We start from the raw sequence: 26,821 nt of genomic DNA on the forward strand, positions 1-26,821 counted from the left end.
CGGGGTTTGTTTCCTGCCCTGCGCCCTGGGATTGGCTCCAGCAGACCCCCATGAGCCTGTAGTTAGGATATAGCGGGTTGTATAATGGATGGATGGAATTAACCTGCACTCTACCTTTGAAAAGAATTGTGGCTGGTGTGAGGAAGATATATTAATATATATAAATAATTTAGATAGGAATATAAGTAACAAGCTGGTTAAGTTTGCAGATGATACCAAGATAGGTGGATTAGCAGATAATTTGGAATCCGTTATATCATTACAGAAGGACCTGGATAGCAGACAGGCTTGGGCAGATTTGTGGCAGATGAAATTTAATGTCAGTAAATGTAAAGAATTACACATAGGAAGTAAAAATATTAGGTTTGAATACACAAAAAAATCGAGAGTACACCTTATGAGAAGGATTTAGGAGTCATAGTGGACTCTAAGCTATCAACTTCCCAACAGTGTTCAGAAGCCATTAAGAAGGCTCACAGAATGTCAGGTTATATAGCGCCTTGACGTGTGGAGTACAAGTCACAGGAGGTTCTGCTCAACCATTTATAACACACTGGTTAGGCCTCATCTGGAGTAATGGGTGCAGTTTGGGTCTCCAAAATATAAAAGGACATAACAACACAAGAGAAGGTCCAGAGAAGAGCAACTAGGCTGATTCAGATGAGTTATGAGGAAAGAATCAAAGAGCTGAGCCTTTACAGTTTAAGCAAAAGAAGATTAAGAGGTGACCTGAGTGAAGTGTTTAAAATTATTGAGTTAATTAGTCGAGTAGATCGAAACTGTTATTTTAAAATTAGTTCATCAAGGACATGGGGACACAGTTGGAAACTTGTTAAGGGTAAATTTCGCACAAACATTAGGAAGTTTTTCTTTACGCAAAGAACGATAGACACTTGGAATAAGCGACCAAGTAGTGTGGTGGACAGTAGGACTTTAGGGACTTTCAAAACTCGACTTGATATTTTCTTGGAAGAAATAAGTGGATAGGACTGGTGAGCTTTGTTGGGCTGAATGGCCTGTCCTCGTCTACAGTGCTCTAATGTTCTAAAAGACGAGAGAGAAGAAAAGGAGGAGGGTTACTGTGTAGGACAACTTTCAGTCTAACTAACGGAATCCCTGCTATCTGTTGGCTCACTGGAATCTTCTTCACTTTTTGTGACTTTAACAAGGAATCCTCTCCAGTGACAGTTGCTTTTGCCTGAAGAGTTCACTACACTTATACACAAAATAGAAAAAATGCTTTACGCACTGTAAGGTTTTCAAACTCTTTTGGGATTTCCCCTCCAAGAGCGTCCCGAAGCAACCACAAGCTCCCAGCACTGTAGCAGTTTTGCAGTTAAAGTGAATCAGAAAAGATTGCGGTCAAGCTATAAGCACCTGACGTCGATGGGTGATGCAAGGAACATTATAAATGCAAGAGCACAGTATTACTTAGCCACTAACCTGGTCACGACCCTGCCTTATTGCTGTGTCTCTGTATAGCAGGGTGGCAGATCCCGCTACAATAAATAACCGTGCTGTTCCTGTTTCACGCTGAATAAAATTCAGTAATAATGAACCACTAACAAAAACCACACACTATACAGTCCATGAAAATGGCAACTTGTGAAATGAAATGATGGTTTGAAGATGACTACCCTGAGAACAGCTTCTGCAGAAAATGAGTGAAACAGTCCTAACGGCAGTCCTGAGTGGCGAGGGGTGAGATTTTTCTCCTTTTGAAGGTGCACAACAATTAATCCATCACTATACACACGAGAGGCAGGCACGAGACAGTCTATTCATCCTAATGGGAAACGATCTTGGGCACAATTGACTTTTCAGATGACACGTTGGACTGGATACACAAAAACAGGCTGAGACTTACCCTCGTGTTTTGGGGTGCCAGACAGGGACTCTCACGTTACAACACACACACGTGGTCACAATGCTATAGTAAACAGTTTACGTTCGTACGGATGTTGACTATATGAGTGAGGCACGCCGACTGAGAACGAGCATGGGAGACGATTACCCACAATCCCTACGTGACGGTCAGCGGACAAAGCGTATACGTACTACTCATATTGCAAGACCTCTCTCGTTTATCAAGTTAAAAGTTATTAAAAATTTGAGCTCGTCTCGCAAAACACTCGCAGATCAAGTTCCTCGCAATCCAAGGTTTTACTGTATATGCAAAGTTTCACACCATAACAGTAAACTGTAGGTGAAACAGTGGAAAAATCATTACTGAGCCTTGAGGGGCAAAAGTGGAAAATCTCCCCAATAAATCCATGTCCCGCCAGAACCTAACTCCAAGTTTTCCATTAGGATCAATGCTTCAGTATCTCCCATTTTTCACAGAGGTTACATTCCTGGAAAACCCTCCGGTTAAAAAGAATTAACTGCACCTGTTTGTCTGTTTAGATTTTGGATCATTTTATGTTGGGAATTGGCTCAAGAGCGCCCTCTATCGTTCACAATCGGGAAATTGCAACGCCATAGCACGGCAGTCCTGAGATGCTGAAGTATCTGTTTCTGACCTCATATGTGGGTTTACAGCCAACAAAGTCAGGGGCTTAGTTAGTGTGGATTTGGGGGGGAGTGGGGGGAGTGTTTGGGGTATGCACCTGTCAAGAGGGAAATCATAAAGGGGTTTATTTGTTGGCAGGAAGAGGAGCTTTACTATTTCTTTATTTAATTTTGGACTTTGTGCTCTCCTGTTTCTTGCACCTTCATGTCTATTATTATTATTTTTTAGAAAAAAATGATCTTTGGAAAAACGCCTCTGGGAACGACTTAAAAGAGCGCTTCTTGATTGCAATTCCTAATGTTAATCCTCCTGTAAAAAACGTGACAAATTCTCACCATATTTAAATGATCCTAATAAAACAAAAAAACAACCACTGAATGCAAACCTGCTTTCAATTACGACTTGATGGGAATAAACATGAGAGCGCAGCGGAAAGAATGAAGCCAACTGCTAATGTGGAGAAGGCTTGGAATGCGGACGGGGTGGAGTAGCGGTGGCAGCGGTGGGTGAGCATGGGGGGGAGGCGGGGGCTGACTGCTGCCTGGCGGGAATTTTGTTCTCTTCCTGCCAGGGAACTTTCTTTTTTGCATTATTCAATATTAGAAAACAGGAAGCTTCTGCGAGCTGGTAATTGAAGACAGGTCGACGGGCGAGAGGCATGAGAAAGTTGCATGGCAGGATGAGGAGGGCGCAGTGTTCTGCTGATTCAGAAGGGGTGAATGACAAGTCACTGCTTGGGGGGGGTTTATATGAAGTGTGGTCCTTCTAACCTCCCAAAAAGAACCCATCCATTTTCTGGAGTATTTTTGTTGTTGTTGTTGTTGTTTTGGTCATTCAGCTTCTTCGTTTTAGTCTACCAAACGTCTCTTGTCTTCTTTTTCTCATTGTGTTGACTCATTTTACTCACAATCTTGTCGTCAGGCGTGTGCTGCTCGTCTTGCTTCAGGCAGCACCAGAAGAAGCGCCGTAAGAAGTGTTGGGGTAAATGGAGTGGTGTCTTGGCGAGGATTAAGCTGAAACAGGCTCACCAGCATTATCTGGAATCACTCCCAGGTCTGATGGAAGTCCACTGTAGGGCTCTGCAGCGCCCTCTGGTGACCCCCATGGAACCCAACAGGGCCGCACCAAACTCCAAGTCCCAGCATGCTCTACAGGAATCTGTGGTGAGGATTAAACTGAAACTGGCTTTGTTTAAACAACCAGTCGATGCACAGATGTGGGAAGACTGTGACAAGCAGAATCTTTTTGTTATCCGCCGGTCCCTAGAACTTAGATATACTTGTCTCTCTTCCTCTCGACTCTGGCTCCTCGAATGGAGTGAGGCGGCTCCTTTTATTCATCATATTCTTCATATTGGTGGAATTCAAAAGTCTGGGCACAAAATGTGACTGTGAAAAGTGAAGTGAGCAGAACATGAGCTGATCACCAAATGAAAAAAAGTTCAAGGTGACACATTTCTTTTCAGAATTTTATGCAAGATTAGTATATTGTTTTAGTTGTGTTCATTTGTCTCCACCTGATTATCAAATACTTTAAGACATTCAAAGACATTCAGGCCCACGTCAGCCTGGTTACAGAAGCTCTACCTGTGGCAAATGCCAGAATACAGCTAATTAGGCGTTTGTGGACCACCTGGGCGCGTACGGCCGCCCTACTCCTGACACAGACAGACAGGGCACTAAATTGCCACACAGCACCCCTTTATTTACAGGTGGAGATGCCCTTTTTTCACTCCCCACAAGATCACAATGTCGACGAGACAAAGCACAGTCTTTGCCTTCTTCTGTCTTTCTTTCTCTTCTCTCCCGCCAAGCATTGTCCCCCTTCCTTCCAACTCTGGCTCCTCGAATGGAGTGAAGCGGTTCCTTTTATTAAACTCCTGGGAATGCTCATCAGCATTTTTTTTTATTATTCATTTTATTGTAATCAATCCATACAAATCAATCAATTTTTACAAGAAGTAGGAATGAGAACAAGTCGACCCCCACCCCTGAGAGAGAGAGCATGGCCAACAGAGTAAAACTTAAGGCTTGTAAACACACCTAAATTGATGAGTTTGATAGGCAATAGAGGTGAATGGAGAAGAAAAAGAAATACAGAAATAGAAATAGAAATGTGCTTTAGGAACTTATTCTAAAATATTACTGATCAGATCCTGCCATGTTTTGAAAAAAATCTGTACAGATCCTCTAACTGAGTATTTGATTTTTTCCAATTTCAAATAGTATAACACATCGGTTACCCACTGACTTAAAAGAGGAAAGTTAAGATTCTTGCAGTTTAGCAAAATAAGTCTGCGTGCCAATAGAGTAGTGAATGCAATCACAATTTGTTTGTCCTTCTCCGATTTAAACCCATCTGGAAGAACCCCAAACACAGCTGTTAATGGGTTAGGAGGGATTGTCCAAGGCTGTCTGAAAGGTAATTAAAAATTTTGGTCCAGAATGATGTTAATTTGGTGCAGGCCCAGAACATGTGACCCAGTGAGGCTGGGACTTGATTGCAACGTTCACAGGTTGGATCATGCCTGGAAACATTTTGGAGAGTTTTAGACGAGACAGATGTGCTTGATATATAATTTTGAGTTGAATAATTGTATGCTTTGCGCATATGGAGCTCGAGTGAATTCTCTGCATTGCTACTTTCCACTCCTTTTCTGATATATTGATTAAGAGATCCCAGTGTCCTCTTGGATCTTTGAAAGGGAGGGACTGTGAAATAATTTTATATATTGCAGAGATGGTGTCTGAGTCCTTGAAATTGAGCAATATTTTTTCCAGCATGGATGAGGGTGCAAGATGAGGAAAATCGGGCAGGTTCTGTTTAACAAAGTTCCTAATTTGAAGATAGTGAAAGAAATGTGTAGCTGGAATGTTAAATTTGGAATGTAATTGTTCATAGGATGCAAAGATGTTGTCTATATAAAGATCTCTAAGCAAGTTAATCCCAAATTTTTCCAGATATTAAAACTGCATATGTTTGAAGGTTGAAAGAGGTGGTTCTCTTGCAGAGGTGCCACAGAAAAAAGCTTCTCCATCTTAAAATGCTTTCTACGTTGGTTCCATATTCTGAGTGAGTGAAGCACAACTGGGTTATTAGTATATTGGCGATAACTTGCATTTATTGGGGCACAGAGCAGGGAAATATAAAGAAGTACTGCAGGATTTTACTTCTATTGCGGACCAAGCCTGTGTATGTTCATCTATTTGTGTCCAGGTTTTTATAGCTTGTATGTTTGCTGCCCAGTAATAAAACTGGAAGTTAGGTAGAGCCATGCCACCTTCTGCCTTTTGTCTTTGTAGGGTCGCTCTTTGGATACGTGGATGTTTTGAGTTCCAAATAAATGAGGTTATTGTTGAATCTAATTGCTTAAAAATGATTTATTGATGTATATTGGAATGTTTTGAAATAAAAAAGGAGCTTAGGAAGAATATTCATCTTCACAGTGCATAATTCTTCCAGCTAGAGTGAGATGAAGGGTTGACCATCTATGCAAGTCTTGCTTACTTTTTTCCATGCAGATGGTGAAATTTTGTTGAAAAAGAGCTTTATGTTTACTTGTGATGTTAACCCTGAGGTATTTAAACTGTTCTGCAATAATAAAAGGAAAAGGTGTCCAATCTGATATTATATGCTTGAGAATTCACTGGAAAGAGTACACTTTTATTCAGATTAATTCTGAGACCAGAGGTCTTTTGAAATTCTGTGAGTGTTGCTAAGACTGCAGGCACAGAATTTTGTGGGTCTGATATATACAGTACCGTATCATCTGCATATAGAGAAATGTTCTGTTCCAGTCCTTCTCTGATAATTCCCTTTATCTGATCAGTATTTCGATAGTGTATTGCCAGTGGTTCAATGGCGATTGCAAATAGCAGTGGTGACAAGGGGCATCCTTGTCTGGTACCACGTTCTAGTTTAAAGTAGTCTGAACAAATGTTGTTGATACAAATTGAAGCTTCTGGATTGGTATACAGTAGTTTGATCCATGCACAAATGTTCAGGCCAAACCCAAATTTCTCCAATGTAGTAAAAAGGTATTTCCATTCAATCATGTCAAATGCTTTTTCTACATCCAATGATAATAATATTTCTGGGCTCCTTTTATTCAACTCCTGGGAGTGCTCATCAGCATTACCTGGGTTCACTTCCAGGTGTGGTGGAAGTCCACGATAGGGCTCTGCAGCTCCCCCTGGTGACCACCATGGAACCCATCAGGGTGTACCAAACCTCCAAATCCCAGCATGCCCTGTGGGAATCTGGGGTGAGGATTAAGCTGAAATTGGCTTTGTTTAATCGATCAGTCGATGCATGGATCTGGGAAGACTGTGACAAACAGAATCTTTTTGTTATCCGCTGGTCCCTAGAACTGGTCAGTTGGATCTCTCCCTGGATTCCTGTGGCTTCTTATTGGTGGAGTTAACTGTGGTAACCTTCGCCTACTGGGAACTCCACAACAGTTAGTGAGAGATTGCTCTGGTATTAAAACTTCATTGTTCAATGCTAGATCTTTAAATGAAACTCTTTCCTTTCGTGAATTGGACTTCTTATTTCTGACAAAGACTTGGCTAAGCGAGGGTCACCTACGCCTTTTCTCTGAACTTTCTCCTCTGGATTTATTTTTTTTTTTAGCACTCCCTGGTCTACAGGCCATGGTGAATCACTTCCTTATTCAAGTTTTGCCTTAGGTACTCCATCCATCCATTCATTCACCCATCTAGGGCAAGCAGAACCTTTTTCTGGTATAAGCAAGCTACTGTGGGCATGCAAAAGTTTGCCCCCACCTTGCTTAAACTGTCTGTTACTGTGGATAGTTAAAAGTCAAGCAAAATGACCCCTTTAATTGGCTAACTAAAAAGATTACAATATGCAAGCTTTCGAGGCAACTCAGGCCACTTCTTCAGGCAAGATGCATATTGCATATTTGACTGCAAAAGGCTTTCATGAAAATTTAGCAGACACTGGAGTGGTGGTCCATTATTTTACTGTGCAGCGACACCTCATCAAATAGGACCTTCATGGTAGAGTCAGCAGAAGAAAACCTTTCCTGCGTCCTTGCCACAAAATGCGGCGTCTGAAGTTTGCAACTGAACATCGAAACAAGCCTGATGCATTCTGGAAAACAAGTCCACTGGACTGAAGACATCAAAAAAGATAGATAGATAGATAGATAGATAGATAGATAGATAGATAGATAGATAGATAGATAGATAGATAGATAGATAGATAGATAGATAGATAGATAGATAGATAGATAGATAGATAGATAGCTCTGTAGAGTTATCTCAAAAGACTGAGTCCAAAATGGAAATGGCTGGGGAAAGCAAGTGACTGGTGTGACAGGTGTCTGGCATCCATACCCAGCCGGGACGCCCCTGCACAATATATTCAGGGGAAGCAGCCCTGGACATTGCAATACCTTCCCCTAGACACTAGATGGCCACCTCCCTGAGATGGAGCAGTACCTCGGGTTCCCGCAGGGCATCCTGGGAATTGGAGTTGGATGCAGGCCTGTTGGGTCCAGCAGGTACCAGTAGGAGGCGCTGTGTTTGAGACTCCTGAGCCCGTATGGGCAACATATTCATCACACCCGGAAGTGCAGCCGGAACTGAGGGATCAAGCACCAGGAGCACTTCCGGGTGAACTATAAAAGGAGCCAGCAATCACCACTCAAGGGCAAGAGTATAGTGGGAGGAGGACAACGCTTGGTGAAAAGGAGTGGTGGTAGAAGAGAGTGTGTTGTTGGTATTTAATGCTTTTGGGACTGTGTATTGCCTGTGGGGTTCACGGGGAAGATGTACCCTACAGGTGAAGAAAAAAAAAGGTGTGCTTGAATTTTCTGTGTCAGTCTGTGCCGGGTCAGGCACTATATAGCTCATTTATCACACTGGCTTTATAGGTGGTGGAAAAGAAGAGGAGAGTTCAACAGGGCACCAGCAGAAGTGAGGTCAGTAGGAGGGCATGGTCTGGAGATTGAAGTGGATGTTGGTTAGCCTTTAGTTGGTGTTCCCTCCTGAGCTTCTGCATAGGAGGGAGAGAAGACATTAATGCACTTTGTCAACCCCTTACTTGACATTTTACCTTAAGTTATGTCCATAGGCTGCCTCCCATGTGCGCTTGTGTGACAATAGATAGATAGATAGATAGATAGATAGATAGATAGATAGATAGATAGATAGATAGATAGATAGATAGATAGATAGATAGATAGATAAATTGATTTTCAAAAGTGTATCTAGTGTGCACGTACCAATTCAAAATATGAATTGAATGCGGCTTTTTGAAGATTTTTCAGTATGAAGTTTCAAAAAGTCTGTAACATCCAAGTGGTCATTTAAAAACTGTCTAGAAATGTAGTCAGAAAAATAATTTGCAATCAAACAAGAAACAAAACTCAAGCATGCCATCACTCCATAGTCATGTCTTAAAACCACCACAAAATGTTACCCAAGAGAATGAAATCAGAGAATAAAGAATTAAAGCCGAAATCGAGAGGGACAAAGGCTTAATGAAGTTCCTGTTTGAAGATGCATGAGCTCAGGATCTGCACTGTGGAAAAAAGTAAAGCTGGAAAGACAGAAGTGAGCGAGCTGCCCGGACCGTTCAGTGCCAAGAATATGTGTAACCAAAGAAGGCAGCGGATTTTCGTCACGAGAGACAGATGACTGTCCCAAGGTAGCAGTAACTGAGTGCTTTGGAAAATTTGTGTGAGACGTTTAAACTCAGCTACTTCAATAATTTGTGATTAAATTTTTAGGATTTGCTTATTGTCTATTTTTTTTGTCAAGATTTACCTTAAATATTAGCCCTGACATTGAGGTTCAGATAACTTTTATTCCTTTCAAAGTTGCAGAAATCACCAACGAAACTCTGCACTGAAAGTACGGCAGTCTGGTGAGAGGAGAACCATCACAGATATTGTTGTGAGGCAGCAGGTGAATTGTGGGGGTCTGTAAACCACTCATCATGAGTGCCCTGGCACTTGGATGTTGTTTCAGAAGAAGACAGGCAAACAAGAAGTTTTTTGGGGCCTAGCAAAATCCATCCCTAATACTTGTCTATTTGTTCCTGTGACAAACATCTATCCATCTATTATCCAACCCGATATTTCCTAACTACAGGGTCACAGGGGTCTGCTGGAGCCAATCCCAGCCAACACAGGGCGCAAGGCAGGAAACAAACCCACCGGATGGCACACACACCCACATGAAGCCCACACTACAGCCAATTTAGGATCACCAATACACCTAACCTGCTTGGACTGTGGGTTGAAACCGGAGCACCCAGAGGAAACCCACGCAGACAAGGGGAGAACATATAAACTCCAGGCAGGGTGGACCTGGGAATTGAACCCAGGTCTGTGACAAACATTATTTGGCCCTTGTTGGTTATAACATAAGACAAGTCTGATCAAAGTCCACCAGCATTGGCTAATCATAGTGAGGCTTGACACCTAAAGGGATTGTGGGAACGGAGCTTAGAAATTGCTGCAAGAGGGATTCTACTGCATGAACTGGCACCCTGTCTAGGGATGATCCTACATTGGGTCCACTGTAGCCATCATCACTCAACATCAGGATCGAGAACGGGATTAATCAGATTCAGTGATGGAAAGGAGAAGGTTGGGAGCATGCACTGATAGCACATTGCCGCACCCACCACATGACGAACCTCCTGAATTGCAACCCGAGTCCAGCGGATGACACCTGAGGGTTTTTTTTTTACGGTGGCTGGAGTGCCAATTCTGCCACTGACCCCCAAGTTTTCCCTGTAAGTTGGAGGACAGGATGTAGATTAATGTCACACCCAGGATGAAGCAATTGCATAGATTAATGGACAGAATATCCAGTCACTGAGCAAATTCTTAGGACCACTCAACTCATACTGGGTAAGGCCTCCATTGCCATCAAAACAGCTCCAACTCTTCATGTCATGGATTCCATAAGAACCTTTGAGACTGTGGCCCATGCTAACAAGATAGCATCGCACAGTTTCTGCAGATTTGTCAACTGCACATTCAAAGTGCGAATCTCTCATTCTATCACATCACAAAGATGTTCTATTTGAGTCAGACCCTGACATGGCAGACCACTGAAGAACACTGAACTCATTGTCATCTTCATGAAACAAACTTGAGATGACCTTTACTTTGTGACATGGTGCATTATCATGCTGGAAGTAGCCGTTAGAAGATGAAGGCCATGAAGGATGAATATGGTCAGCAACCATAATCAAAAAGGCTGACCCAATCGTCCGGACTGGTAACTACACCACCAAGGGAACTGTGGAAGATCAGCCATTTAACACAGACAGACAGACCACAGAAGTCCAAAAACACACACACGTTTATTTCTTCTTCCCTGTACAGCAACACACAACGCATTAATCATCCACAAATAGCTCACAGTCCTTTCTTTCTTCTTCTCTCTTTTCTGTCCTTTTCTCCATTATTCTCTGCTGCCTCCACTCCTCTCTCACAAGCTCCTGACTCCGGATCCTTTTATAACGCACCCGGATGTGGTCCAGGTGTACCCTGATGATTTTCCTGCAGCACTTCCTGGTGTTGCCACGTGTCCTGGGATGGTCCAGGCACCCCTGGCAGTGGCCACGGCTCCCAACAGGGTTGAGCTTCCAAGCTCCAGTCCTATGGCCCAGATGTAAACCAGGGAGGCTGCCCACTCGTATTTCAGGAAAGGTATCGCCTCTCACCCGGACCCTCCCTCCTCCAGGAGTCTCGACTGGGCCAGAACACCAGTCATCTGTCACAGACCGTTAGGCCAGGTTGTAGCAGGGCTACATAGTAGTAGTGTTGTCAATGTTAGTGTTAAGTGCCTTTTGTTTCCATCGTCCCGTTTGCTGTTTATGTGTGCGTCAGTGAATGTCGTCCCCGTAAATACACGGTGGACGGATGATGGAAAGAAACCACAGCCCCAAGATGGAAAGCACCTGTTTTCAATCACAATCAGTTACATCCGGCTCTTAACTATGTAAACAATCAGGAGGGAACAGAGAGAGGAGGAGAGAAGGAGAAAGACCACAATTCACTTACAATGAATCACCAGCACCTGCTAATTTTCCACATCGCGCTTTGGGATCCTGTTTGTTTTTCATTCTGCTGGACCTACATCGATTCAAACATCGCCAGAGATCCCGGAGTTGAACTACATTGTAAACCACACACCGAGGATTCACGGTGAGGTTGCTTTATTTTTGTTTCTGGGAAATTCAAACACATCACCTATCTGTTGAACAGTCATCCGTATTCTGGATGGTTTTATACTTGGACTCAAATTCACGATCGTTCATTCCGTATTTCATTCATTGTTGTTTGTTATATGTTATGGAGGCAAGGTAGGATTTGTTATTGTGTGTGTATATATATATATGTTCTATTGAATTTAGGACAGGAAAGTGTGGTGGCCAGTCAATGGTATCAATTCCTTCATCCTCCAGGAACTGCCTGCATACTCTCACCACATGAGGCCAGGAATTGTCGTGCAACAGGAGCCACTGTACCAGCACAGGGTCTGACAATGGGTCCAAGGATTTCATCCTGATACCTAATGGCAGCCAAGGTGCCTTTGTCAAGCCTGTAGCGGTCTGTGTGACCCTCCATGGATATGCCTCCCAGACAATCATTAACTCACCACCAAACTGCTCATGCTGGATGATGTTACAGGCAGCATAATGTTCTCATTCCAGACCTTTTCACTTCTGTCACGTGCTCAGGGTGAACCTGCTCTCATCTGTAAAAACAACAGGGCACCAGTGGTGAATGATGGTATTCTATGGCATGCCAATCGAGCTGCATGCTGCTGGGCAGTGAGCTCAGGGCCCATCAGAGGACATGGGGCCCTTGGGTCACCCTCATGAAGTCTTTCTGGTTGTTTGGTCAGAGACATTCACACCAGTGGCCTGCTGGAGGTCATTTTGTAGGGCTCTGGCAGTGCTCATCCTGTGCCCAAAGGAGCAGATACTGGTCCTGCTGATGGGTTATGGACCTTCTCTCCTAGAGTAACTGCTTGTATCCTAGAATCTCCTCCATGCCCTTGAGACTGTGCAGGGAGACACAGCAAACCTTCTGGCAATGACACGTATTGATGTGCCATCCTGGAGAAGTTGGACTACCTGTGCAACCTCTAGGGTCCAGGTATTCATGGTACCAGTAGTGACACTATGTAGCCAAATGCAAAACTAGTGAAGAAACAGTCAGAAAAGATGAGGAGGGAAAAATGTCAGTGGCCTCCACCTGTTAAACCATTCCTGTTTTGGGGGTCATCTCATTGTTGCCCTCTAGTGCATCTGTTGTTAATTTCATTAACACCACAGCAGCTGAAACTGATTAACAACCCCCTCTGCTACTTAACTGACCAGATTAATATCCCATAAGTTTCATTGACTTTATGCTATACTCTGATTACAAAGTGTTCCTTTAATTCTTTTGAGCAGTATATATATATATATATGGTGTGTCACGCTGTTGCTTTGGTGGAGGGATATACATATATATCCATCCATCCATTTTCTAACCCGCTGAATCCGAATACAGGGTCACGGGGGTCTGCTGGAGCCAATCCCAGCCAACACAGGGCAGGAACCAATCCTGGGCAGGGTGCCAACCCACCGCAGGACACACACAAACACACCCACACACCAAGCACACACTAGGGCCAATCTAGAATCGCCAATCCACCTAACCGGCATGTCTTTGGATTGTGGGAGGAAACCGAGCACCGGAGGAAACCCACGAGACACGGGAGAACATGCAAACTCCACGAGGGAGGACCCGGGAAGCAACCCGGTCTCCTAACTGCAAGGCAGCAGCGCTACCACTGCGCCACCGTGCCGCCCTATACATATATATAAACATATACATACATATATATACATAAAATATATATTTTATGTGGGGAATGCAGTAGTGCTTTGTTGTGATCCATTTAATATATTCATTTAATTTTACATATCTGCTTGTGTGCCTATGTTTAATCCATCAATTGTGGGGAAAATTGTATTTGTTAGAGGTACACCTTGATATATGAGATTCAATCTTAGTAATTTATCCGGGCCACAAGTCTTGGAAGTGTAGTTGCTGGCTGGGTAACGGGTCGGATGTTACAAGGTTAATACTTCATGTGACGTGACGCGTGCTCCAGCGGACGCTACTGCTACGCAAACATTGTACTGTTCATACTTGAGGGTGTACTTTACGTAAATCTGGAAGATTCCACCAGGTGGCAGTGTGAGACATCATCATGGTGAGCACAGGTTCGGCTTCGCTGTTTTATGAATTGCCTGAAACATCCATTAAATTCTGAGGACACCATGCCACAATTTCTCTGAAATGGATGTTTAATAATTATATCCATCAATCCAGGGATGCCCTTATTCCAGCAAGCATCAGACGTGAGGCAGAAACAAAATCCCTGGACGGAGCATCAGCTCATCGCAAGGTGAACACAAGCACACACACATACACTGGTGTCATTTTAGTGTCACCAAATCCCCAAACCTGCATGACCTTGGAAAGACACCGGATCACACTGTGGAAACGCACCAGGAAAACATGCAAACTGACTCCCTGTGAGACAGACTGTGCCACCACAGCATGTGTAATTATTAACAGTATTCATTATTTAAATGAAGTTAATGATTTATCTGTAAAATGTAACATACATATTTTAATGCATTTCATCATCAAAGTAATATTAAGTAAAAATCTAAGAATTCTAAATGTGCAGAGAGCTGGAATATCAGAACTGTGACGTGTTCTGTGTGGCGATCACCGCCTGCCACTGCTGTCAGTTCAGGAGGAAACCCCAGAAGCAGGTAATAATAATAATAATAATAATAATAATAATAATAATAATAATAATAATAATAATAATGCATTTTATTTATATAGTGTCTTTCCAATGCTCAAGGCACTTACAGAATACAAGAAAGAACGGCAGGGTATACAGTATATATCATTGTACTAAACCAGATAAATAAATAAAGAAGATTAAGACAATAAATTCAGAGAAAGCCTAACAGACAGCAGAATTGATGGTCTCGCACACACACACACACACACACACACAGATTACATGAGCAACTTGACATGGAGGTAAACTGAAAGAAGGGGAATGAAGTCAAGTAGAGCTAAAAGCCTTTCTGAACAGATGAGTTTTGAGTTGTTTTTTAAAAGAATTCATGGAGTCTGCTGATCTGATTAATTTCGGTAGGTCATTCTAGAGTCTGGGCGCTATACAGCTGAAGGCTGTACTGTCACCCATGGAGTGAAGATTAGTGTGAGGCACAACAAGATTGGTAGAATCAGAGGACCTTAGTGAGCGAGCAGACACATAGTGATGAGAAGGTCACTGGTGTAGTTTGGCGCGAGGTTATTTAAGGCTTTGTAGGTTATTAGTAGGATTTTATATTCGATTCTGTAAGACACAGGGAGCCAGTGAAGATGGAGCAGGATGGTGTGATGTGCTCGCTGCTACTGGTTCGAGTAAGGTAGCCATTAACAACTGGGTTACTTTGAAGATGACATTTACGATACTCTACTTCAATGATAAAATAAACTACGGGGTTAAAATGGACATTTTGAGATTGAAGAGACCCTGTCACCGTGTTCTTATTTTTTTTCTCTGTGGCTCAAATATTCTGCTGTACATTCTGATGCTGTTGTGAAAGTGCAAAAAAAAAAAAAAATAAGATGGTACAGAAGATGGTATATGAGACTTTTAAAATGTATCACATCATTAATGTGGAATATGCAACACTTGAATATAAAAGCACCACGAATGCATTTGTATGTCACCATTTTGCTTCACCACATCGAACCATTCATGAAATATCAAAGCAGGCACATCGATCCTGTAGGATCTGTCACATTTAGGTAGTAAACAGAGATTCTGACGTCACATTGCGAGTTTTATCACACTGCACACATGACTTTTTGCTGGTACTGTAACTCCCGCACACGTGTTGCGTTAATGTCTGAGGACGTGCCCGGAGGACTCGACAAATGAACACTGGGAACGCATGGCAGCCATGATGTGTTTGCATATGCGATCTGAGCATGAAGTATAAATGAGCCCTTAAACTAGAAAAGCTGTACTTCTTTGAGAACAATTCCCCAATTGATGATAAAAATAAGCAAAAAGGCAAACAGTATGTAAAATAATAAAGTGAATATATCTCTCTATTATAAAAGAAAATCTTGAAATGAGACTATTGCCAAGAGATGTTTTCAAGTCCCACCCTCCTCTCAACCATTTCTGGTTAACAGCCCACAGTCCTCTCACCTCCCATTGGTGTGAATGCTTTTGTCAGACACAGTTCCTGCACTCTCAGCTCTTATTAATTTTTACATTTTCCTCACTTTAAGATTATTAAAGAAGACTTATTATGTCCAAATCTTATTGAAGAATTTCTTCCCGAAGGGTTATCAACAGAAGAAATGAGTACATGGGCAATCCTAGCACCGAGAAACAATAAAGTCAAATGAATTAATGCGAAAATTGTCAATCGGTTACATGGTAAATTGGTTAAATGCTTATCAAAAGACTAAGCGGAAACAGTTGATGGTGATGGAAGATGAAAACATCAACTTAAAATATCTCGTAAAAATATCTACAAGCGGGCGGCATGGTGGTGCAGTGGGTAGCGCTTCTGCTTCGCAGTTAGGAGAACTGGGTTCGCTTCCCGGGTCCTCCCTGCGTGGAGTTTGCATGTTCTCCCCGTGTCTGCGTGGGTTTCCTCCCACAATCCAAAGACATGCAGGTTAGGTGCCTTGGTGATCCTAAATTGTCCCTGGTGTGTGTGCTATGTGGTGTGCTGGCGCCCTGCCCGGGGTTTGTTTCCTGCCTTGCACCCTGTGTTGGCTGGGATTGGCTCCAGCAGATCCTTGTGACCCTGAAGTTAGGATATAGTGTGTTGGATAATGGATGGATGGAATATCTACAAGCATTAACACTGTCAGGTCTTCCACCGGCCGAATTACTGTTCAAAGAAGGATGTATCGTAATATTATTGCATAATTTATGTCTGACTGATGGGCTATGCAATACGACAAGATTAGTTGTATTCAAAATTGGCTGAACAATTCTATTCATCCATTTTCCAACCTGTTGAATCCGAACACAGGGTCACAGGGGTCTGCTGGAGCCAATCACAGCCAACACAGGGCACAAGGCAGGAATCAATCCTGGGCAGGGCACCAACCCACCGCAGGACACGCACACCAAACACACGCTAGGGACAATTTAGGATCGCCAATGCACCTAACCTGCATGTCTTTGGACTGTGGGAGGAAACCCACACAGACACGGGCAGAACATGCAAACTCCACACAGGGAGGACCCGGGTCTCCTAACTGCGAGGCAGCAACGCTACCACTGCGATAAACAATTCTGACATGTAAAATTTTAACAGGCAACAAGAAAGGTAATGTAGTCCATCTTCAGGGGATAACATCAGACAGCACAGGAGATCTTACCATGCTATTCTTTTTTTCTTTCTTTCTTTCTTTCTTTCTTTCTTTCTTATACAGTGCCCTCCAAGCACCACAGCCATTACAAACAGGTAAATAAGCAATCACAATTTTCTTCTCTCTCTGTTTCTCCTCCATACTTCTCAGCAGGCTCTGGCTTGCTTGCTGGGTTCATAGCAGTCCTTTATATATGGTCCAGCCCGAAAGTGCTTCCGTCCTTCTGTACACATGACTTGCTAGCACTTCCAGGTCAGATGAAGAACTACTTCTGGACTTCCATCTCCATGATCTGATAGTAGTTCCAGGTTATGTAAAAAAGTATAAGTCCCCGGGTCCTCCTGGAGCATTTCCTGGCGTCACCTACGGTACCCAGCTGGGCTATGAAGCCAAACTCCATATCTCATGGTGCCCTGTAGGAATCCGGGGTACTGCTATGCTGTAAGGAAGTCACCATCTAACAGTTTTGGGAAAACAGTAGCAGCCTTCCTCCATCCTTCCAGTCCCTGAGCATCCCGGCCAGGCTGAGCTGCCAGCCGTCTATTACAAAAGCAAAGGCCCAGATGGAATTGATGGGATTGATAGGGAAAACTCTCACGAGGGACCATGATTCCAAGGCGTTATCCCTCCCCAATTTGTTTCCAGGGGACAATATTTACACAGACACTCAACAGACCATATAAACGGGACAGCGCTATGAAAGACACGACTTAGCACGAAACACATTTAAGAAGTCCCTATTCATGTAACACCACTACAGGCTGTGGCATTCAAGTGGTGATTGATTGGTTTTAATGGGCTCAAAGTGTGCCAAGAAGATATTCTCCACACCAGTCTAGACCTTTGACATTGCAGTAGTTAGAGCAAAGGATGGTCAATGAAGCCATAATATTTAGGGGTGCCACACAGTCCATCCCATTTTCTAATAAAGTATAAAAGAAAAACAACACTCAATGGCATAAAAAAAGACAACAAAACTGAGTGCCAAGTGGTGGCTCTGCTGATGGGTCCTTTGACTTGGAGCTCCTCTTGATAGGTCATCTCTATGATGCCTCCTTCCATGTGGTTGTCCCATTGGAAGTTTCGGGACTTGGAAGGGCTGGGGTCGGCTGTGGATAAAAGAAATGATAGACTGTGAGTGCGAAACTAACAGATAGATGTGTAAGGCACTATATAGCACTATATAATAGATAGATAGATAGATAGATAGACGTGAAGGGCACTATATGATAGATAGATAGATAGATAGATAGATAGATAGATAGATAGATAGATAGATGTGAAAGGCACTATATAATAGATTTCACAAGAGGAAATATGACTTTTAAATAGACAAAAAATAAATAAACAAACAAATAAACAAATAAATAAATAATACATTATGTAAAACAACAAACTCCTCTCAAATACAAACCGGAGTGGCTAAAAAGAAAGAAAACTAAAAAGAAAGAGAACTTCTGACTTGGCAGTTACAGTCACAGCGAGGCGTTCTGCAGATGTATTGCCGTAGGTATTAGAAGACCTCAGTAGCGTTTCTTGACACATGTTGGTTGAATTAAATTAGATTAGATGCTCTTTATTAATCCCACATTGAAATTCAGAAGCATACAATAGCAGAAACACAAACAAAAAAACAAGGATACAGGCTCAAAGGACAAATAATACAATCAATGAATAGATCGATAAATACATTATAACTGTACATAGTGCAGAAATAGCAAATTAAATTAAAGAGTGTAAGCATTTAGTCTGGGATGTTGGGAGGAGACATTAAATTGTCTGATAGCAGCAGGCAGAAACGACCCCCAGAAACGCATCTTAGCACTCCATGGTGGAATGAGCCAATGGCTACAAGTGCTCCAAGAAGGGGATGCCAGGGATTTTTCACGATGGCGTCCAGCTTTGCCACCATTCTCTTTTCCAAAACAGCTTTCCTGATAAGTTTGTTCAGACATTTTGCTCTCTTGCTTCCTAGAACACCATACTGGCTGCTATAGACTAATAGAACATTTCCAGTACACATCAGAAGAGAAGTCCAAGTACATTAGTCTGACTGTGGTGCCAGCTTTGTCCAAGTAGGTGTAGGCTCTGTGGAGCATTGGAGATGAGGGCATCCACCATACTTAGGCAAACTGCAGAGAATCCAGATGTTCTGAAACGAGGAATCAGAGCTGTTTCAGGACCAGCCTCTCAAAGGTCTTCATTATGTTTGAAGTAAGGGCAACTGGTCATTGTGCCAGAGAGAGAATGTGTAGCAGTGTTCATAAGGGCACTCAGGTTTGCTTTCATTCTCTCCTTTGCTACCAGGGTTGGATTTAGTTACACTGCTGGTAGGACTGGGTCCTACAACAACAACAATATTTATTTCTATAGCACATTTTCATACAAATGTTGTAGCTCAAATTGCTTTACATGATGAAAAAAGAGGAAAAAAGACAAAATAAATAAGAATTAATGTAAGGGAACACCAATTAACATAGAATAAAAGTAAGGTCAGATGGCCAGGGAGAACAGAAAAAAACAAAAAAAAACTTCAGACGGCTGGAGAAAAAAATAAAATCTGCAGGGGTTCTGAGGCCACGAGACCACCCAGCAACCTCTAGGCATTCTACCTAACATCAATGATCTCAATCAGCCCTTACTGTATTCAGGGTTCTCATGGAAGAATTTGATGATAACGGTCATGTGGACTTGTGGCGTTTAGTCCATCAATGTAAGGACATAACGGTGCTTTGATTAGGTGGTGGTGCCGCAGGCCGCCACCACAGAAAACCAGAAAAAGAACAAAAGAGAAAGCAGGGGTTAGTGCTATTATCATGAATAATAATGATAATTAATTAAATATACAGAGCATCAGGATTAAACTAAAATGAAGTTATGAGAAGGCCATGTTTCAATAATGTGTTTTCAGTAGTTTTTTAAAGCGCTCCACCGTATTAGCCTGGCGAATTTCTATCGGTCAGCTATTCCAGATTTTAGGTGCCTAACAGCAGAAGGCCGCCCGCCTCACCACTTCTTTTAAGTTTAGCTCTTGGAATTCTAAGCAGACTCTCATTTGAAGATCTGAGGTTACAATTTGGAGTGTAAGGTGAGAGACATTCTGAAATACAAGATGGAGCAGATTATTTAAGGCTTTGTAAACCATAAGCAGTTTCCATTCATCCATCGATTATCCAACCCGCTATATCCTAACACAGGGTCACGGGGGTCTGCTGGAGCCAATCCCAGCCAACACAGGGCGCAAGGCAGGGTACCAGCCCACCGCAGACCATAAGCAGTATCCATCCATCCATTTTCTAACCCGCTGAATCCATAAGCAGCATTTTAAAGTTAATTCTAAATGGTACGGGTAACCAATGTAGTGACATCGCAATCCTCAATTGCTTTAACTTGCCTTTTTTTCAGAGAGTCATTATAGGGTCCTTATTGTCACATAACGAATAGTGAAATTCTTACTTACATGTCCTAATCGACTTTGTTTTTACAATAAGGTGCCACATGAGAGGTTGGGCATCAAGTTAAAAGAAGTGGGAGTTCAGGGTGATGTTTTTAGATGGGTGCAGAATTAGCTCAGACACAGGAAGCAGAGGGTGATGATGTGAGGAACCTCATCAGAATTGGCCGATGTTAAGAGTGGTGACCAGCAGGGGTCAGTGATGGGGCCGCTGCTATTTTTAATATCTATAAATGCAGATGATACCAAGATAAGTGGATTAGCAGATAATTTGGAATGCGTTATATCATTACAGAAGGACTTGGATAGCATAAAGGCTTGGGCAGATTTGTGGCAGATGAAATTTAATGTCAGTAAATGTAAAGTATTACACATAGGAAGTAAAAATATTAGGTTTGAATACACAATGGGCGGTCGGAAAATCGAGTGTACACCTTATGAGAAGGATTTAGGAGTCATAGTGGACTCTAAGATATCAACTTCCCAACAGTGTTCAGAAGCCATTAAGAAGGCTAACAGAATGTCAGGTTATATAGCGCCTTGATGTGTGGAGTACAAGTCACAGGAGGTTCTGCTCAACCTTTATAATGCACTGGTGAGGCCTCATCTTGAGTACTGTGTGCAGTTTGGTCTCCAGGCTACAAAAAGGACATAACAGCACAAGAAAAGGTCCAGAGAAGAGCAAAGAGGCTGATTCAGGGCTACAGGGATGAGTTATGAGGAAAGATTAAAAGAGCTGAGCCTTTACAGTTTAAGACAAAGAAGATTAAGAGGTGACATGATTGAAGTGTTTAAAAATCTGAAGGGAATTAGTACAGTCGATCGAGACTTGTATTTTAAAATGAGTTCATCAAGAACACGCGGACACAGTTGGAAACTTGTTAAGGGTAAATTTCGCACAAACATTAGGAAGTTTTTCTTTACACAAAGAACGATAGACACTTGAAATAAGAGACCAGGTAGTGTGGTAGACAGTAAGAGTTTAGGGACTTTCAAAACTCGACTTGATGTTTTCTTGAAGGAAACAAGTGGATAGGACTGGCGAGCTTTGTTGGGCTGAATGGCCTGTTCTCGTCTAGATTGTTCTAAATGTAAATGTAGGATACATATAGACAACAATAATATTTATCTAATTATTAATTAATTTATTTATTAATATTTCATTTTAATATTTGGCCTCTGGCTTATTACTATTATATTTTAATGGATTTTAAAGTTTAGGATTTGCTGCGCTCATTGCAGATGCAGACCTGAGCATCATCTCCTCTCAAGTGACTTTCAGACAAGCTGTGAACTTAAGAGATGCAGCAGGATGAGCACAGATGATCTGAAGGCTACCTTACATCTGACAAACATACAGAGGGTAATATTTAAAATTCCTGAATTCAGTTGGTGGCACTCCAATCACATCACTGTCACCTAAGGAGTAATCTTACACCTTATTGGAGGAAAAGCTTGTTCAAGAATATAAAAGGTTGAGATCTTGAGCGAGAACAAAAGTAAGGTGGAAAGGTTTCAGAACTGAACTGCCTCCATACATGTGGGATGTTCGATCACATTTCAATAAGATGGATGAACTTTTACGTGTCATGGTGATTCATGGTGAGTGACGTTTTGTGTATTGCAAAGTACCAGCCTAAACTTCTTATTTCAGAAGGTGTTTTAATGCTGGGTGGGTTACATCTGATTCGATCAGATGGACTGCAACAACAACAACAACAACATTTATTTATATAGCACATTTTCATACAAACAGTAGCTCAAAGTGCTTTACATATTAAAGAATAGAAAAAATGAAGGACATAATTATAAAAAATAAATCAACATTAACATCGAATAAGAGTAGGGTTCAATCGCCAGGGGGGACAGAAAAAACAAAAAAACTCCAGACGGCTGGAGAAAAATAAAATCTGTAGGGATTCCAGACCATGAGACCGCCCAGTCCCCTCTGGGCATTCTACCTAACATAAATGAAACAGTCCTCTTTGGATTTAGGATTCTCACGGAAGGGCTTGATGATGATGATGGTCACGTAGATTTCTTCCTTTTAATCCGTCCATCATTGTTGGAGCATCATAAAGCTTTGAGTAGGTGGAGGTGGCGCAGGCCACCACCACAAAGAAACCGGAAAAAGAAACAGAAAAGAGAGTAGGGGTCAGTACGGATTTTAGAGCCACCATGAATAGTTGTTATGATGAATTGAACATACAGAGTATCAGGATTAAGTTAAATTACGATTAAAATGAAGTTATAAAAAGGCCATGTTAAAGTAATGTGTTTTCAGCAGTGTTTTAAAGTGCTCTACTGTATCAGCCTGGCGAATTCCTATTGGCAGGCTATTCCAGATTTTAGGTGCATAACAGCAGAAGGCCCGCCTCACCACTTCTTTTAAGTTTTGTTCTTGGAATTCTAAGGAGACACTCATTTGAGGATCTAAGGTTACGATTTGGAATATAAGGTGTCAGACATTCCGATATATAAGATGGGGCGAGATTATTTAAGGCTTTATAAACCATAAGCAGAATTTTAAAGTCAATTCTGAATGACACAGGTAACCAGTGTAGTGACGCTAAGACTGGTGTGATGTGTTCTGATTTTCTTTTCCTAGTTAGGATTCTAGCAGCTGCATTCTGCACTCGTTGCAAACGATTTATATCTTTTTTGGGTAGTCCAGAGAGGAGTGCATTACAGTAATCTAGTCGACTGAAAACAAACGCGTGAACTAATTTCTCAGCATCTTTCAGTGATATAAGAGGTCTAACTTTACTTATGTTTCTTAAGTGAAAAAATGCTGTCCTAGTGGTCTGATTAATATGTGATTTAAAATTCAGATTACAGTCAACAATCACCCCTAAGCTTTTTACCTCCGTCTTGACTTTTAATCCTAATGTATCCAGTTTATTTCTAATAGCCTCATTGTATCCATTATTGCTGATCACTAAAATTTGCAAGAAGCAGGAGGGGAACTGGACATCTTTGTGAATGAGTAATAGTCAAAAGAGAACAAATTACAATTAGCATTAAAATGTGTAAATGAGATGCTGACTGTCAGTTATGTTAACGTTATAAGAGGAGAATGGGCATCCCGACCGGGAAGAAGGAGGATTAATTTTACCCGAAGGCAAGAGAGGAACAGAAAATGAATTGGCTGATAGGATGTAAAAATAACTTTGTGCCCGGCTGGTATCATTTAACAGAAGTACTAACAGAAGCGTAGCGCTGCTGCCTCACAGTTAGGAGACCCGGGTTCATTTCCCAGGTCCTCCCTGCATGGAGTTGGCATGTTCTCCCCATGTCTGTGTGGGTTTCCTCCGGGTGCTCCGGTTTCCTCCCACAGTCCAAAGACATGCAGGTTAGTTGCATTGGTGATTCTAAATTGCCCCTAATGTGTGCTTGGTGTGTGGGTGTGTGTGTGTGTGTGCCCTGCAGTGGGCTGGCACCCTGCCCGGAGTTTCTTTCCTGCCTTGCACCCTGTGTTGACTGGGATTGGCTCCAGCAGACCCCCATGAACCTGTAGTTAGGATATAGCGGGTTGGATAATGGATGGATATTTATAAACTGTTGTTTCTAATGCTTGCCTGTTCTGTTTCTCTTCTTGGCATCCTCATGTGTCAGTTGGTGCCACTACTCTACAGCCAAGTTGTTTGCCTGCCTATGTGCAAGTCAGATAAAGGAGCACTGGAATCGTCAAGTAGGAGGGTCCATTCATTTGATTGGCTGGACCAGCACTGGCTCAACTTTTGAATGGCCAACAGGTTAAGTGGCTAGTTGGCCCATGTCCCCAGAACTCTGACTCTGTCTGACTTGTCTGACTCCTTTTCTAGAATCTGGCTGTGGTTCTACAATTAATTGATGGACAAATGCTGCTGTTTTTCATTTATGTTATTAATTTTTTTTGGTGTATTTGAACAAATCTGTATACTTATATGTGATTATTGGGTCTTTATTTTGGCAGGCAGTGGGTTATTGTGGTTAAGACTTTGGACCGCAATCACTGAGGAGGTGGTTTAGTATCCCACTACTGACACCACTGCATGACCATGAATATCAGAAATGTTGTAAGTCACCTTAGATAAAGGCATCAGCCAAATAAGTAAATGTAAATTTATTGAGTGGTATCATCCATTCTTGCACTTTGCCTTGAGAGTTGTCACGGTGGTCTATACCTACACTTGGTGAGGAGTTCAGTACAAAGTCGTTTGTATTGTTGTGTTGTATTTCTTAGGTGGCCATGATGGATTGGCCGTCTAGCACTTTGAAGAGGATTACTTGTGTTCTGTTTCATGTGTTCTATTTACCCCATTTTTATTTGACCCTCATTGCATGCCCAATGTACCTGTATAGGGGTCTCTCTCTTAATTGCCCTTTCCAAGATTTCTTCCATTTTATTTCTTACGAGATTTTTTTTGGGAGTTGTCTTCTCAGAGAGTCGAGGCTGGCTGTCAAAAAACAAGGCCGGTTAAAGTCAGCTGATGGATTTCTTTTCCGATTTTGGGCTCCACGAGAAAGAAATGATTGTTGTTGATGTTGTTGTCGTCACTTTTCTCACTACCACATGTAATCCAAGCCCTCACAAAAGAGATGTGGTGCCGCTCGAAGACCACCTGCATGAGCATAGGATACATGGCATTAACATTTCAGATGTGTATAAGGTGAAGTCTTCATGCTGCTATGTCTGCTCTGCATTTCCTCGCTTCTCGAAACTCGGCGTTCAGCCTTCAACCGACAACACTACAGCCAGAGACACTTATGGGTCAGCTGACTCTGTACGACTTTAACGGTACCCTCTGTTACAGTGTCACCAGTGCTCAAGATCCACCTGAGCGTGACCAAAATGCCCCTCATACCTGTGGTGAGCCAGTGTATAATCAAGCTCACAGGTTTATTTATCGATGGGACTCTGTTAAAGCAGATGGTGTGGACCACTAGGGGCCACACCACCCAAACCGGACACAGACGGATGTGGGACACAAGTTTAAGGCACATGTTTTTTTTTTATTTTTCATTTTTCCTCTGTTTCCCACAAAAACAACACAGTCACCAAGAAAAGCAGCAATTCTACTCTCTTCTTTCTCTTCTCTTTTTCCTCCTCCACTCCTCTGGACAAGTTTCAGCTACTCCCACCCGACTCTGGCTCCTGGAGTAGTGACTGCTGGCTCCTTTTATAAGGCATCCTGAAATGCTCCAGGAGCTCGTTGTTCCACGTCGGGGTGTGGCAGAAGAGCTGCCCATAAGGGCTCATCAGCTGCCACAGGACCCCCTAGCAGCACCCACAGAACCCAACAGGACTGTATGCCACAATGGTAACCTGGTGTCTTCTTTTCTTGAGCCATACTAGAGAGATTAATATAACCTACAGAAACAACACTGGGCTGCCATATTCTGTCAATATAATTATGAACCTCTCCCAAGATAGTTTTCCCTCGATTCTTTTACCAACCACACTAAGCTACTTTACTTTTCTACTTCTAAAGGTTTGCAGCCTAAATAAAATCTTGATCCCAGTTCTACTTTCATAAAAATGTTCATCAGAATCTCAGCAATAGATACATCAGTGTCAGAAATGTATTAAAACGAAGACGCCTTTGGAACTCACCATAGAAGGCATCCCACTTGCATTGCAATACCAGCTGACGCTCCTTTATTAGACAAAACCTTTATGGAGTATAAATATACAGGAGAATATTTAGCTTAAAGCTGATAACACATTTGATTAATATAAATAGTTCCATGTATGGGACAGTAGATCATCCTGTACAAGGTTACTTAGAGATATACAATACGTGACTCTTCATCTGAAGATCAGGGGCTACCTGAAGGGGCTGCATACTTGAATGAACTTAGAGCAGTTGCACAACCTTCATTGTGGCATATTGGACACTTGTTTAATATCTCTGGGGTTCAGATCCCAGCTATTCTCATCGACAATCCCGAGGCAATACCTACTTTCTCCGTGGCCATTTGGCTTCTATGGGCTGTTCTGGGGTGTGCTAAATGGCCTACGTGCTACCTGATGTTACTGTTCATTCACGCCATGTTTCACCTCCTGTTCTGAGTTAAATGTGCCTTCAGGTAACTCATCAGTAACTAGTAGGAGTACCCAGCATTGCCTGGGAATCTATAACCAGTGAATTTCCCAAATGAAAGAAGCAGAACATAGAAATAGAACAAAACGTTTTCTGATTCACATTTTATTGTAAGTTCGTCCACTTTGGATTGTGTCTGCTGTAGCATTTGAGACACCCTTGAAATAGACTTTTTCTGGCATCTGAAGTGGACCGTGTTTTTTTCAGTGTTATGGGTATATTCGCAAAAAGCAGGATAATTATAATGTGTTATATGGTATTACATACGGAATACGCACCACAGTGAG

The sequence above is a fragment of the Polypterus senegalus genome, chromosome 11 (genome assembly GCF_016835505.1).
Source record: "Polypterus senegalus isolate Bchr_013 chromosome 11, ASM1683550v1, whole genome shotgun sequence".
Classification (NCBI taxonomy): domain Eukaryota; kingdom Metazoa; phylum Chordata; class Cladistia; order Polypteriformes; family Polypteridae; genus Polypterus; species Polypterus senegalus.